General features: G+C 39.8%; 1 protein-coding gene across 6 annotated transcripts in view; it reads left to right on the forward strand.

Moving 5' to 3' along the window:
- The first annotated feature begins 3,806 nt into the window (after positions 1-3,806).
- clip1a (CAP-GLY domain containing linker protein 1a) overlaps positions 3,807-16,052 on the forward strand; it is a 60,484-nt gene continuing 48,238 nt past the window's right edge. For all 6 annotated transcript variants that reach the window (XM_024438695.2, XM_024438692.2, XM_024438693.2 and 3 more), the window contains exon 1: positions 3,807-3,958. The gene's annotated coding sequence lies outside the window, so the exon portion shown is untranslated. The remainder of the gene's footprint in view (positions 3,959-16,052) is intronic.

Consider the following 16,052-nt stretch of genomic DNA (forward strand, 5'->3'; position numbering starts at 1 on the left):
ATCCAAACGTTTTTCCATCAGCAGACTATGATCATGTCAAAAGCTGCACTGAAGTATAACAAAACAGCTCCCACAATCTTATTATCTTATCTCTCAGCCAATCGTCAGTCATTTGTGTTAATTGAATGTCCTTCCCTATAAACATGAGTCTGTCAAGTTGTTTACTTTAAAATAGTATTCTATCTGGTCAAACACAATTTTTTCACAAGTGTTGGTAACAGGCTGATTGATTGGCATTTTGAGCCAGTAAATTGGGCTTTAGTATTCTTGGGTAGGTGAATTACTTTTGCTTCTCTCCAGGCCTGAGGTTACACACTTTCTAGTAGGTTTAGAATGAAGGTGTGGCAATATCATCCGCTATTATCTTCAGTAATTTTCCATCCAAGTTATCAGACCCCGGTGGCATGTCATTTTTTATAGAAAAAACAAATGTCACCTCTTTCACACTCCACTTTACAGATTTTTAAATTACAATGCTTATCTTTCATAAATTGATCAGTTATTGTTGATCTTGCCAAAGAAAAAAAACATTAAAGTAATTGGCAATATCAGAGGGTTTTGTGATGAATGAGCCATCTAATTCAATGAATGATGGAGCTGAGTTTGCCTTTTTGCCCAAAATGTAATTTAAGGTGCTCCAATGCTTTTTACTATCGTTCTTTTTATAATGTATCTTTGTTTGATAGTATGGTTTATTTTTATTGTTTTGTCACACGATTTCTCAAGTTGCAGTACGTTTGCCAACTGGTTGTGAAGCCAGACATACATTGCATTCGGAAAGTATTCAGACTCCTTGAACTTTTCCACATTTTGTTACATTACAGCATTAATTCTAAAATGGATTAGATAAAACATTTTCCTCAATCTACACACAATACCCCATAATGACAAACTGAAAACAAGTTTTTAGACATTTTTGCAAATGTAATAAAATTTTTAAAACGATACCTTTATTTACATAAGTATTCAGACCCTTTGCTATGAGACTTGAAATTGAGCTCAGGTGCATCGTGTTTCCATTGATCATCCTTGAGATGTTTCTACAACTTGATTTACCTGTGGTAAATTCAATTGATTGGAAAGGCACACACCTGTCTATATAAGGTCCCACAGTTGACTGCATGTAAGAGCAAAAACCAAGCCATGATGTCGAAGGAATTGACACAATCCGAGTCAGGATTGTGTCGAGGCACAGATCTGCGGAAGGGTACCAAAACATTTCTGTAACATTAAAGGTCCCCAAGAACACAGTTGCCTCCATCATTCTTAAATGGAAGAGGTTTGGAACCACCAAGACTCTTCCTAGAGCTGGCCGCCCGGGCCTAAACTGAGCAATCGGGGGAGTAGGGCCTTGTTCAGGGAGGTGACCAAGAACCCGATGATGACTCTGACAAAGCTCCATAGTTCCTCTGTGGAGATGGGCAAACATTCCAGAAGGACAACCATCTCTTCAGCACTCCACCAATCAGGCCTTTATGGTGGAGTGGCCAGACAGAAAGCCACTCCTCAGTAAAAGGCACATGACAGCCCGCTTGGAGTTTGCCAAAAGGCACCTAAAGGACTTCCAGACCATGAGAAACAAGATGATCTGGTCTGATGAAACCAAAATAGAACTCTTTGGTCTGAATGCCAAGCGTCACGTCTGGAGGAAACCTACACCATCCCTACAGTGAAGCGTGGTGGTGGCAGCATCATGCTGTGGGGATGTTTTTCAGCGGCAGGGACTGGGAGACTAGTCAGGATCGAGGGAAAGATGAACGGAGCAAAGTACAAAGAGATCCTTGATGAAAACCTGCTCCAGAGCGTTCAGGACCTCAGACTAGGACGAAGGTTCACCTTCCAACAGGACAACGACCCTAAGCACACAGCCAAGACAACGCAGGAGTGGCTTCGGGACAAGTATCTGAATGTCCTTGGGTGGCCCAGCTAGAGCCCGGACTTCAACCCTATCTAACATCTCTGGAGAGACCTGAAAATAGCTGTGCAGCGACGCTCCCCATCCAACCTGACAGAGCTTGAGAGGATCTGCAGAGAAGAATGGGAGAAACCCCCCAAATGCAGATGTGCCAAGCTTGGAGCATCATACCCAAGAGACACAAGGCAGTACTCAATGCCAAAGTTGCTTCAACAAAGTACTGAATAAAGGGTCTGAATACTTATGTAAATGTGATATATCTGTTTTTTAAAAATGTGTAAGTATTTCTAAACCTGTTTTTGCTTTATCATTATGGTTATTGTGTGTTTATTGATGAGGGGGAAAAAACTATTGAATCCATTTAGGAATAAGGCTGTAACGTAACAATGTGGAGAAATTCAAGAGGTCTGAATACTTTCCCAATGCACTGTATTTGCAATTATTTTTGCCTCATCTCTCTGAAGCATACAATTTTTCAATTTCTCATCAAGCCACGGGGATTTAAGTTTTCACTGTCATTTTCATAATGGGTGCATGCTTATTTGTAAATGGAATAAGCAAATTAAAAAATGTGTCAAGTGCAGGGTCTGGTTGCTCATTACAGACCACAGGCCAACATATTCTTTACATCAACAACATAGGAATCACTACAAAACTTATCGTATGACCTCTTGTACACTATACTAGGCCCAGCCTTTGTAACTTTAGATTTCCTAGAAATGGCTACTATATTGTGATCACTACATCTGATTGATTTGGATACTGTTTCAAAGCAAATTTCTGCAGCATTAGTAAAGATGTGATCAATACATGATGATTTCATTCCTGTGCTGTTTGTAACTACCCTGGAAGGTTGACTGATAACCTGAACCAGATTGCAGGCATTGGTTACAGTTTGAAGCTTTTTCTTGAGTGGGCAGCTTGATGGATGTAAGCCAGTCAATATTTAAATCACCCAGAAAATATACCTTACTGTTTATCACATACTTTATCAAGCATTTCACACGTTATCCAGATACTGACTGTTAGCACTTGGTGGTCTATAGCAGCTTCCTACAAGACTTAGAAGTGACTGACCATCATGTCTCTGGAGAAGTGTCACAGGAGATGGACCAACGTTTTACAATGCAATGGTTTGTTTTCGTTGTTTTTCGCCGTAGTTGATTTGCCATTTGTCCGTAAGGCTTCGGTAAATTAATTTATCGTGTTTTTGTTATCAAATCTAAATATTTGTTCAAGATTATAAACCATTTGGAGGGCTGATGTTTCGGGTGGTGTCATGCTGCTGCTGGATGGAAATGGACTGTTGGTCTGAAGCGTTGTCTGTCCTATTTCGTGACTTTAATTAACTGCCCTGATCTAATACGCATGCTTTTCGAATACAGCCTTCTTTAAACTCCCTTTAATATAATGATTGATCTGTATAGTGTGTTTGGATGGTTTCCAATTTGCCGCCCAACTCCTAATCTCACCATCATGTCAATACCGTATTTGAATTTACCAACATTTGAATGGTAAAAATAAGCAAGTTCCACAAAGCCGACACGGTTTCAAAATCTGTTTAGTTAACAGGTACAGGGAAAGGAACAACCGTACCCGGGTGGCAACATTTTGTCTGTATTGAAGCAATCTTTATTCTTAATCTTTTACAGAAATTGCATGCTGAAAGATACAAATCTGAGCAAATCGTTTCTAATTGAAAGTAATACAATTATCTTTATCCTGAATAAAACTTTGACAGACATAATTCAAGTTTAGTAGATTTTCTTTTAGCAAATGCATTTTATGACCTTGTGCTGATATTATAATTGTGGTAGTTTATTTTTTAATTTTGGTTTTAGACGAGTTTAGTTATTTTTCCTCCCTGTATTCTATAGGGGCGAGACCATTTTACGTCATTGCTTCGCTCAATCAGCACTTCGTGAACGCGAGTCCGTCGGAACACAAGGCTTCGGTTGGGGAGACAACTCGAAAGAGGGTTGTGCTTGTTTGGGATTGTTTCTAGCTGTTCGTCAAAGAACAATTCATACGGGAGTGCTACAGGTAAGGATTGGTTGAAGAGGCTTGAACCCGGCTATCTCACGTTTGCTTTATAGGTAGCCCTGCGGGCCCTCAGTCAAGACAGGGAGTCCATAACCCACGGAGAAACAGTTAATAAGCGCCAATTTAGCTCATGTAACGCTAGCTAGCTGCTAGTATATACCGCGTTTTGCCAGCCACAACCTGTCTGGGCCTTAAGTCTAGATACTGATCTCACATTTTTAACATGGTTTGACTTGGAGATTATATTTTAAATAAAAGATCACAAGCGATCCTAACCGCTAGTTTTCAAGACATGTCATTCAGGGGCGACATTGTGGTACGAGTCGACGTTCGGACCTGTGGAATTCCCTCGACGTTAGCTAGCTTTCCTATACGAGCAACAAGACTGTCAGTGTGCTATGTTTCTGTGGTTTAGGAAAGCTCAAATATTATGAACCATATGGCTACTGGCTAGCTAAGTCCGCCACATCGACCAGTTAGTGTTTCAACACATTTGGATTGTTTGAACTAGACATGAGTTTGTTAACCCAATCGAGTTTTCTTTAAGTTTTATACAGTAGCTCCATTCGCAACTACTGTCACGATATCCAGATGTGCCACCTCATCGACCACGCTGTAAACATAAATGGAATGCAATGCGTCAGTAGGAATCTCCCAGGGAACCTTTCGACTGGTCAATCATAAATATGTGCACCTTTGCCTGTCCCATGAAGAACACGGCAAACTCAACAAACCCTATGTCTGTCAGCTTGCTCGCTAACTTCAAGAAAATTATATTTAGTAATTGGTTCTGCTAGCTACCTTTCATAAGTGGTTGTCTCTTGCCAAATATCCTAACATGGTAGTGACTGAATTCACTTTATAGTTTGTACCTAAACTCAGGTCAAGGTAATCTATTCTGTGATTTAGATATGTGTAAACTGTGACCTGGAGTTGGTTTCAGTGCGTTTGACACTGCTCATGCTCAATATAAATGATTCAGTAGTGATTAAACAATAAACCTGTTGGGGTAACATTTGATCATGAACAATCAGCATAATTTTTGGCCTCATATAATTGATACATTTCAGCAAAACAGAACTTTGGGCTTGGGTGTCTGCACCCTTTTTATGCACAGATCAAACTCTACTAACAAGAAGTTTTGCTTCTCCCTCTAAAGGAAGCAGGGGCACCAAGGATGATTTAACCGGCCCTGCTCTGATGGCTCATTTGAATTGCTAGAGTAAGATGTGTAACAGAAAAAGTGGGCAAATAAGAAATTATTATTGAATGATATCAAGGACATTGCGTCTGGTGTTCGACAACCATCTCCACTGATTTACAGCAAACCCATACCATCAAACACAACAAACCACTACACAAGCTTCCAGACACTACAAACAGTTAGCCTATAGTTCATCTTTTGATGATGAATCTGAATTGAGGCTATCCTAAACTGAGTTGTGGCTGTTAATGTGTTGATGTGTATGAAGTTTCCATTAACAAATTGTCCATTCTCTGAAGGTCAGTTGTCTCTTCTATACCTGCTCTCTCTCTCAAAAATACAAGTATTTGTTAGGGCAAGTAGGCTAGACAACAAAGCTTGTGTTTTAATGTCTTAAAGTTTAGGCTATTTTCTCCTTGCTAAGTTTGTCAAGTAAATTCAGTGTTGGAGATTATTTCACAAATCTTTGTCAACCAAGCAATTAAACTTTGACGTTTTGGGGGGCATTAGGCATAACTCAACTCAAGCTCTAGGAGACAAGTGCTGAACAAGGCTGCTTGTGTTCGTGTTGGACAATCAGATGCTATGAGTGGGGAGGTATTGGTGGCGGAAAGACCCTGGCTTTTTGTTGCACTGCCTGCTACTAGTGCTAAGGGGACTATATAATGACCCCAGCAGATGTTTTCTCCAAAGAGAAGAACTGGAGCATGTCTTTAGTGCACTTAATATGTGAGGGGGCAGCAGGAGTGTTTGTTTTGAATGTGTGATGTGATCACACTTTCTGCAGATGTAGTGTACAAATACTGGTAAGTGATGAGGGAGACTTGAGTGCTGCCAAACAGAGGCATAGAAGACCTTTATGATTAGGAAAATTGCCAAGACAACCAGTGAGAGTGCAGAGGGCACACAGCTCAGCTCCTGTCATTTTTTGTGATTAAAGCCACTTGCCAGGGCAGGCTCTAAAAGATGTGGTGCCAATACTTTTCTATAGGCTAAACCTGCCCACTGGTTGGTACACAAGTTGAGACGAGTAAAGTGATATTGAGGAGATGTCTTTTGAACCAAGAGCCTTGAGTCCCATGCTGGGAGGGCTGAGTGTCCCAACATGTCCCTGAATCTCGTTTGCAGCATGCCATTGTGAACCACTCAGCATTTTTTCTGCACCTTGATTTCCCACAGCTTCATGTTTGTTAAATATTAGGGTTAGGGATGCACAATATATCAGGGAACATATCGGAATTGGTCGATATTAGCTAAAAATGCCAAGATCGGTATCAAATTTTATTAGTCACATGCACCGACTACAACACCTTACAGTGAAATGCTTACTTAGGAGCCCATAACCAACAATACAGTTTAAAAAAATATGGATAAGAATAAGAAATAAAAGTAAACAAGTAATTAAAGAGCAGCAGTAAAATAACAATAGCGAGACTAAATACAGGGGGGTACCTGTACAGTTGAGGTAATATGTGCATGAAGGTAGAGTTATTAAAGTGACTATGCATAGATTATAACAACAGAGTAGCAGCGGTGTAAAAGAGGGGGGCAATGCAATAGGCTGGGTAGCCATTTGATTAGGTGTTCAGGAGTCTTATGGCTTGGGAGTAGAAGCTGTTTAGAAGCCTCTTGGACCTAAACTTGGCGCTCTGGTACCGCTTCCCATGCGGTAGCAGAGAACAGTCTATGACTAGGGTGGCTGGAGTCTTTGGCATTTTTGAGGGCCTTCCTCTGACACCGCCTGGTAAAGAGGTCCTGGATGGCAAGAAGCTTAGCCCCAGTGATGTACTGGGCAGTTCGCATTAGAGGTCGACCGATAAATCGGAATGGCCGATTTAATTAGAGCCGATTTCAAGTTTTCATAACAATAGGAAATCTGTATTTTTTTTGGTGCCGATTTATTTATTTTATATCTTTTTATTTAACTAAGCAAGTCAGTTAACACATTCTTATTTTCAATGACGGCCTAGGAACGGTGTGCTAACTGCCTTGTTCTGAGGCAGAACGACAGATTTTCACCTTGTCACCTCGGGGGATCCAGTCTTACGTAATTATTACATAACATTGAAGGTTGTGCAATGTAACAAGAATATTTAGATAAAATACCGAACGGTTCTGCATTTCACTGAAATAATATACGTTTTGTTTTTGAAATTATAGTTTCCGGATTCGACCATATTAATGACCAAAGGCTCGTATTTCTGTGTGTTATGTTATAATTAAGTCTATATGATTTGATACAGCTCTCTGACTGAGCGATGGTAGGCAGAAGCAGGCTCGTAAGCATTCATTCAATCAGCCCTTTCGTGTGTTTTGTCAACAGCTCTTCGCAAGCACAGCGCTGTTTATGACTTCAAGCCTATCAGCCTAATGGCTGGTGTAACCGATGTGAAATGGCTAGCTAGTTAGCGGGATGCGCGCTAATAGCGTTTCAAATGTCACTCGCTCTGAGACTTGGAGTAGTTGTCCCCTTTGCTCTGCATGGGTAACGCTGCTTCGAGTGTGGCTGTTGTCGATGTGTTCCTGGTTCGAGCCCAGGTAGGGGCGAGGAGAGGGACAGAAGCTATACTATTACACTGGCAATACTATAGTGCCTATAAGAACATCCAATAGTCAAAGGTATATGAAATACAAATGGTATAGAGAGAAACAGTCCTATAAATACTATATTAACTACAACCTAAAACCTCTTACCTTGGAATATTGAAGTCTCATGTTAAAAGGAACCACCAACTTTCATATGTTCTCATGATGTTCTGAGCAAGGAACTCAAACGTTAGCTTTTTTTACATGGCACATATTGCACTTTTACTTCTCCAACACTTTGTTTTTGCATTATTTAAACCAAATTGAACATGTTTCATTATTTCTTTGAGGCTAAATGGATTTTTATTGATGTATTATATTAAGTAAAAATAAGTGTTCATTCAGTATTGTTGTAATTGTCATTATTACAAGTAAATAAATACAAATCGGCCGATTAAATCGGTTCCGGCTTTTTTTTGGTCCTCCAACAATCGGTATCGGCGTTGAAAAATCATAATCGGTCGACCTCTAGTTCGCACTACCCTCTGCCTTGCGGTCGGAGGCCAATCATTTGCCATACCAGGCAGTGATGCAACTAGTCAGGATGCTCTCGATGGTGCAGCTGTAGAACCTTTTGAGAATCTGAGGACCCATACCAAATCTTTTCAGTCTCCTGAGAGGGAATAGATTTTGTTGTGCCCTCTTCACAACTGTCTTGGTGTGCTTGGACCATGATAGTTTGTTTATGATGTGGACACCAAGGAACTTGAAGCTCTCAACCAATAGAGATTGCATCATCAGTGGATCTGTTGGGGATGTATGCAAATTGGAGTGAGTCTAGGGAATTCTGGGGTATTGGTGATGATGTGAGCCATGACCAGCCTTTCAAAGCACTTCATCGCTACAACGGGTCGGTAGTCATTTTGGCAGGTGTTAAGGGTTGCGTCAATCGAATCTGGTATCAGGATAAATATGACATTGAGTCACCGATTGTATACTATGTACTTTTTATTAGTTAAGCAATAAGTGATACATTTTCGTATATATACGGTCAATTTTCGTATATATACGGGTTCGCTGTAACACCACGCAAGGGTAGAACAGAGAACTAGCCAACACACTAACAGTATCTTCTTTAATACTCTGACAGAAGTAGTTCCTGCTTCCGAGCCGGCCTGTCACAGAGTAGAGACTGGGCGTGGTTTAAACTCACCCAGCCTATAGTTGATTGTTGGCGTACGAGCTGGTCCCAGCCCCCTAGGCGCTTCAGTCGTTGTAGTTGTGTAGAATATCTATGTGCTCATACTCTCGATACAGTTATCACATACCTGGCTCCTGTTATCTAACAAAAGACCGTACAGTTCCTGTTTTTATGTTATTCTATATTTTTCCATCACAAGAAAGGCCCATGGCCCTGAAACTGTTGACAATGACTCAAGTCAGCTATGTTGCATTACACATACACCCACACAAGCCAACAGCAGATAATATTCAATCACATATGATATGGTAACAGGCTATAGTGCATAACACAGAACCTCACACAGGTTACCTTAGTGTTTTTGGGCGCAGGCACCATGGTGGTCTGCCTGAAACATGTTGGTATTACAGACTCGGACAGGGAGAGGTTGAAAATGTCAGTGAGTACACTTGCCAGTTGGTCAGCGCATGCTCGCAGTACATGTCCTGGTAATCCGTCTGGACCTGCGGCCTTGTGAACGTTGACCTGTTTAAAGGTCTTACTCACATCGGCTGTGGAGAGCATGATCAGTCTTCAGGCTCGATGTCTAGTTTAACGCCGATGTGCAAAACCGATGTCAAAGCTGATGTGCATATGTATATAATGTAGGTCGTTGACGTAATGACGCCACGTAAAACTTTGCGCTACACGTGCAACACAGCATTTCTAACCAAGCCCACAATGTCTGCTGTGTGGCTCAAGCAGTCAACAAGTTGAGTAGTCATTTGAAAGAGTAAGAATTTCAGCGAGACAACTCAAAGGTGAAATCCATTAATGTCAAGATAATGGAATTCATTGCCTTTGACAATCAACCTTTCTCTGTTGTGGGTGATGTTGGCTTTTGCTGACTGGTCGAGCACCGGTACACATGTTGCCCTATCGGAGTTGCACAGTAATAGCGTCACTGCTATTAGCTTCACGACATACTATGGAATGCCGTTTGGGTCTTTGCGTGGCAAAAAAGACACACGTCAAATAACACAATTTGGCGTGTTAAATAAGCTCTTCATTTGACATGTCAAATAACAGTTATTATAGAATGTTGTTTGTTCTGAATTTGCACTTGCAAGCCAGGCGCAGCACTACTATCAGCACTGTCAAAGCTGTACAAAAAAGTTTGCAAACACTGGCCACAAACAATGTTTACAATTCTGCCTTGGTAATAAAGCATTATTTGTTTGACCGCAACTTCTGGGGTAGCTAGATTTAGCTTGGTACCTAGCTAGCACCAATACAACCAGCCTGAAAGCAATGATCAGTAGAAACTGCAGTCATTTTCATTTTTCTTAGCAATGATTTAGGAATCCTTGTGAGTAAGTATTAGCCACTTGTTGTTCGCCTATTGAAATTTAACTTCTTTTCATGAAAATAAATAGCTAGCTAGCTACTTAACCCTGTTGCCCATGCTAACGTTATAAACAGCCAGCTAGCTTCGTCTGGCAAGTGACACTGGACCAGACCGCACACCGGGTTATGTGTTGTGAAGCTAGCCACAATAAGGATTAGGCACAATAGTGGAATTTGCGGTTTGCCTTCAAAATATAAGTACCTCTTTGAAAAAGATGCGGAAGGTTACAATTGGTGGAGCCATGCCATATTTAGACTAGATAATGTTAAGGTTGGAATGTGAAACAATGAAATGGGGTATTGGTCTACTTGGTGACACCCACAGAACACAAATGTGAAGAGTTTACACAAATATTAGCGTTGTTGCTCTTATTGCGGGACTGTGACTGTGAAATCATCTCCCAGTCAGCCTATTGTGTGTGTATTGACATTCATATTGCACTGTACAGCTTTACCAAAGGATTGGGGATCAATGAAATGGAGTATCAGTCTACTCAATACCCAATATATTTTTTCACAACGTCCTCAGTGTGATCACTCAAACATCCATGCAGTATTGTTTTTCCTCGGGGATAGTGTTCAATACACATAGATTTACAATGAATGTGGCTCAATTCAGTTGTTTCAGAGTCCCGCAATAAGAGCTACGACGCTAATGTTCTGTGTGTGTCACTGAGTGGACGGATACCCCATGTCATTGATCCAGAATCAATAGGCAATGCTGTACAGTGAAATAAGTATGCTCCAAACACAAATTTAAAGTATAATACATCCAGTGTGATTTCAACAGATTTGTCAAATTAACAAATTGTCTTTTGTTGATTTTATAACATTCCAACCTCGTTTAGCATGATCTATTCAATTATGGCATAATTCTACTATTTGTATTCATTTGCATCACTGTCAATGACATACTTTTCTTTAATCCTTTTTGTGGCTAGCTTCACATAGATGGGTCCAACCACCATTATTCAAATAAGAACTGTCTTATAAATTAGGGTTATTTTAGATGATGACACCTAAAAATTTAATGAACGCGTTAAATTGTGTGACGTGCAGTCATCTTCAGGTCCTGATTGGTCAACAAGCTCACTTGACAGGTCAAATAGTGTTATTTGACTTCAGAGACCCAAACGACATTCCATAGTATGAGAAATCCTGGTTGAGAATGAAACGACTGAACAAATGAACAATAAAGCAGCACCGCAAGTAAGTGAAAGAAATAGGTTTGGATTATGTTTTGATTGTTTTACTGGTAATGGGGACATATGTAAATGCCAACAAATTAACTTTTTGGTCAGTGTGGTGTGTGTGTGTGTGTGTGTGTGTGTGTGTGTATAACCTTTTAACTAGGCAAGTCAGTTAAGAACACATTTTTATTTACAAGGACGACCAAACCCGGACGACGCTGGGCCAATTGTGTGCAGCCCTATGGGACTCCCAATCACGGCCGGATGTGATACAGCCTGGATTCAAACCAGGGACTGTAGTAACTCCTCTTGCACTGAGATTCAGTGGCTTAGACTGCTGTGTGTGAGTGGTAATTATTTAACTGTACTAGAATGCTTAAAAGGCAAGGATAACATTGGATATTCTGTATCGGCCAAAAATGTCATATCGGTGCATCACTAATTAATTTACATTACAGCACGCCACGGATAAAAGTAGCAATAACATGGTAATAGTATTGTAACGATTTATAGTTGCATTGAACATATTAGGCTATTTGCCCTGATATCCCTTCATTCCAGTATAGGCCTAATGATATGCTTGTTCTTTTCTTGGGAGAAAAATTGGTCAGGAATATGCATCAGTACACGAGCAACACAATCATTTCCATTGAGATACTGACGGGCATAACGGCTTGCTTACAGTGGGGTGAACATGTATTTTATACAATGCCGATTTGGCAGGTTTTCCTACTTACAAAGCATGTAGAGGTCTGTAATTTATTTAATCATAGGTACACTTCAACTGTTCTCTACTCGTTACCTGTATGAAAGACACCTGTCCACACACTCAATCAAACAGACTCCAACCTCTCCACAATGGCCAAGACCAGAGAGCTAGAGAGATTTCCACCAGTCTAATGTCCATTGCTCATATTTCTTGGCCCAAGCAAGTCTCTTCTTTTTATTGGTGTCCTTAAGTATTGGTTTCTTTGCAGCAAATTGACCATGAAGGCCTGATTTCAGGCAGTCTTCTCTGAACAGTTGATGTTGAGATGTGTCTGTTGAACTCTGAAGCATTTATTTGGGCAGCAATTTCTGAGGCTGGTAACTCAATTGAATTTATCCTCTGCAACAGAGGCAACTCTGGGTCTTCCTTTCCTGTGGCGGTCCTCATGAGAGCCAGTTTCCTCACAATGCTTGAGGGTTTTTGCGACTGCACTTGAAGGAACTTTCCAAGTTCTTGAAATTTTCCGGATTGACTGACCTTCATGTCTGAAAGTAATGATGGACTGTCGTTTCTCTTTACATATTTGAGCTGTTTTTGCCATAATAATAACTTGGTCTTTTACCAAATAGGGCTATCTCCTGTATACCCCCCTACCTTGTCACAACACAACTGATTGGCTCAAATGCATTTAAGAAGGAAAGAAATTCAACAAATCAACTTTTAACATGGCACACCTGTTAATTGAAATGCATTCCTTAGTGACTACCTCCATGAAGCTGGTTGAGTGTGCAAAACTGTCCTCACAGCAAAGGGTGGCTCCTTTTGAAGAATCTAAAATATATTTAGGCGTAATACTTTTTTGGTTACTAATTCCATATGTGTTATTTCATAGTTTTGATGTCTCCACTATTTTTCTACAATGTAAAAAAATAAAACATGAATGAGTAGGTGTGTCCAAACTTTTGACTGGTACTATATATTTAGTGTGCTTGCTGAAAGCAAGCCCACTCTAGCGCTCTTACATATTCATTATTCCCCTCACTCTAGCACTTAAGCTATCAACATGAAAACAAATTTAAAACTTGTAGACTGGCTTTCTTGTAGACTGGTTTTTCACAGGTTGCTTGAGAAAATATTTTTTATACTATTAACTTTTTGTTCTACAACCATATTTGCATAAATTTCAATGCATTTCAGTGGCCATAGACTTGAATGGTAACATTTTAAAAGTTCTAGATGCTACTACTTGAACTGTGTAAGCTATCAACTCCAATGTTGAAATGTGCAGACTGACTCAACTTCGATGTCTTGCATACAGCTTGTTGATACTATTTATACTTTTTGAACTATAACAATTTTAAATGTGCATAATTAACATGGGTTTGAATGAGAACCATAGGAATACAGTGGTAGCTATTGAAAATGGTCCTGCTCCTCAGCCAATTAAGCTACAAGACCATCTTTAAAACATTGAAGCTATCCTAACTTCAAATGATCTGAAACCTTTAAAATATACTCAATTTGAATTTTTGTAAATTGGCATAATGCCAACCATAAAAACAGTGGTAGACCATTTTAAATGCTACTGATCTTTTACCACCTCAGCTGCAAACATTAAAACTATCATTTTCAAAAGTCTATAAATGACAAACTATTGACATTTGCATAAATTAGCATCAAAAACTAACCCACCAACAGTAATAGTAACTTTTGAACCATTCAAGCTGGAAACCAAACCAATTTCGGGAATTGTTTTATTTCTAGTTTGATCTTGTCCTTGGATTTAAAATGTCCTCTCGATGTTATTTTCACCTTCAAGTAGCCTAATTCTTTAACCTTCCACAACCAAAGTCTGGAGTACCAAGTGGTTAAACACTGTTTTCAACGTTTATGCCCTTAGACAAATCAACTCTCCTATTTTCTAAGTGCTTCCAACTAGCTGAGAGTGAATTACTTTATTTGCCCTTAATGAAAGGAATGGGGAAAAGAAAGGGGAAGTCAGAGGGAAGTGTAGGATACAATACATTGCAAATAAGCTAATTGGAGATGTCATTTAGTGAGGCTTTTTGCACAACTGATGTCAGCAAAAGTATATTGCACAGTGAAGAATGAAAGGCCTTTTCCCTGCGTTCAGTGAGCTATACAGTGTCTGAGCGATGCTTTCCTACTCTGCATGGCTTAGCTAAGCCAGACATGCTGTGGATAAGCTGCTGCCACAAGTAATCGTACATGGAGGTCGATTATCTCCATGTTTTGGGCCCTCAAATCAGTTTCAGATTCTGGTTCCAGTCAAATTAAAATTGTATTTGTCACATGCGTTGAATACAACAGGTGTAGACTTTACTGTAATGGTTATTTACGAGCCCTTTCCCAACAATGCAGAGCTTTAAAGTAAGAGAAATTTGCTAAATAAAAAAAGGAAATTGTAACACAATTAATTATAGCTAGGCAGTCCCCACCCATTTCATGTATCCCAACAGAGCAGCAAGGTTATTTCCTTTTACAGTGCGTGCTCCGTTAAACTATATAGCTTGCTGCCATCCTTCAATATTATTGCTATCGGATTTTATGTCTCCTAAATTTACAGCATGCACTGGTGGAACTGTAATGTTGAGTTCACAGTGCAAATGAGTCATTAGTGCTTTACATTTTGTAGGTGGCATGAACCCAGAGCCATAGGAAACATGTAATTAGACACCAAAATAATTCATGTCTGCACACTACAGGAAGTGGGTCCAACAATTGCTAAAGAAAATTATCCTGGTCTGAAAGTAAGTTTGTTAAATTGAAACAGATCAAATTACATTCAAATAATAGGGATGTTACTCGGTTAGCTGCTGAAAATACATATGTCCGGTCATGCTTATCGGTCTATGGGTAATTTGCATTATTTTGTGGAATTAAAAACAAGCTATTTTTATTTCTCAATATCAATTCGTAATTAAAGCGCACCTCCCATTCGCCTTTCGGGTGTACAGGCCATAGCCTGCCTACCTTTTGACTCAGCGAGTCACCCACCACTTTGCAATGTGAGCTTGAGGCAGTAGAATTGAAACCGGAAAGTTTACTTTCCTTCCAAATAATGAGGCATGTCTTACCTTCAAAGTAGCCTTGCAAAAATCCATCTCTAGAAATGTGGAGGCAATTTATTTTCTAAAGACTTCCTCATGCCATTAACCAGCATTTCTCCAGTTCTAGTGTTTTTCATATCAACTCTCTTTTGTTGTCCAGAAGCCAAAGGCACAATCCTAGTCATATTAGCAATCCATCATAGTTGTTGCTATTAGATTCCCCCTCTTTCTAAATTTCTAACGGAAATGTTCATCTCTATCACAACTGCTCGCGTTAGGTTTAGAACTGTGTTTTCCACAAATTGCATTTTGGCAAATGTTTGAAAATGATGTTTTATCTGCTTCATTACAGGAGTGTTTAATAATTTTGAACTGTAAGATGATAGGCTTGCTATTGCTACACGTTTCCCTTAACGTAAGCTCTTAATGAGTAATGTCCAGTCCTTGTATGCATGCATAGTATAAGAGAGGAAGCGACAAAAGCGAATGGTTTCACTCTCGCCAAAATCTGTCCAAAATAAGCCCAATCTGTTTCTATGGGTTTATTTTGGGCCTAGTCTCGTCGCCTGCCTTCCCGCCTTGGGCCGACTCCCATTGTTAGGGCAGAAACAAAAGCGTCTCATTCTTATATACAGATCTCTAATAGTATTTTCTGTTGGTCTCCTCATTCTACTGTTTGGAAACAATGTAATTGTTTGTTGACCTGTTAATGAGGGTCAGTTAGTCGTCAATAAAATTGAACAAAATTTCCATCTCTAAAGTGGATGGGTATTATTTTTAGGAAAATGCCCTGACTAGTAACACAGT

Source organism: Oncorhynchus tshawytscha, linkage group LG12 (assembly GCF_018296145.1).
Source record: "Oncorhynchus tshawytscha isolate Ot180627B linkage group LG12, Otsh_v2.0, whole genome shotgun sequence".
Lineage (NCBI taxonomy): Eukaryota > Metazoa > Chordata > Actinopteri > Salmoniformes > Salmonidae > Oncorhynchus > Oncorhynchus tshawytscha.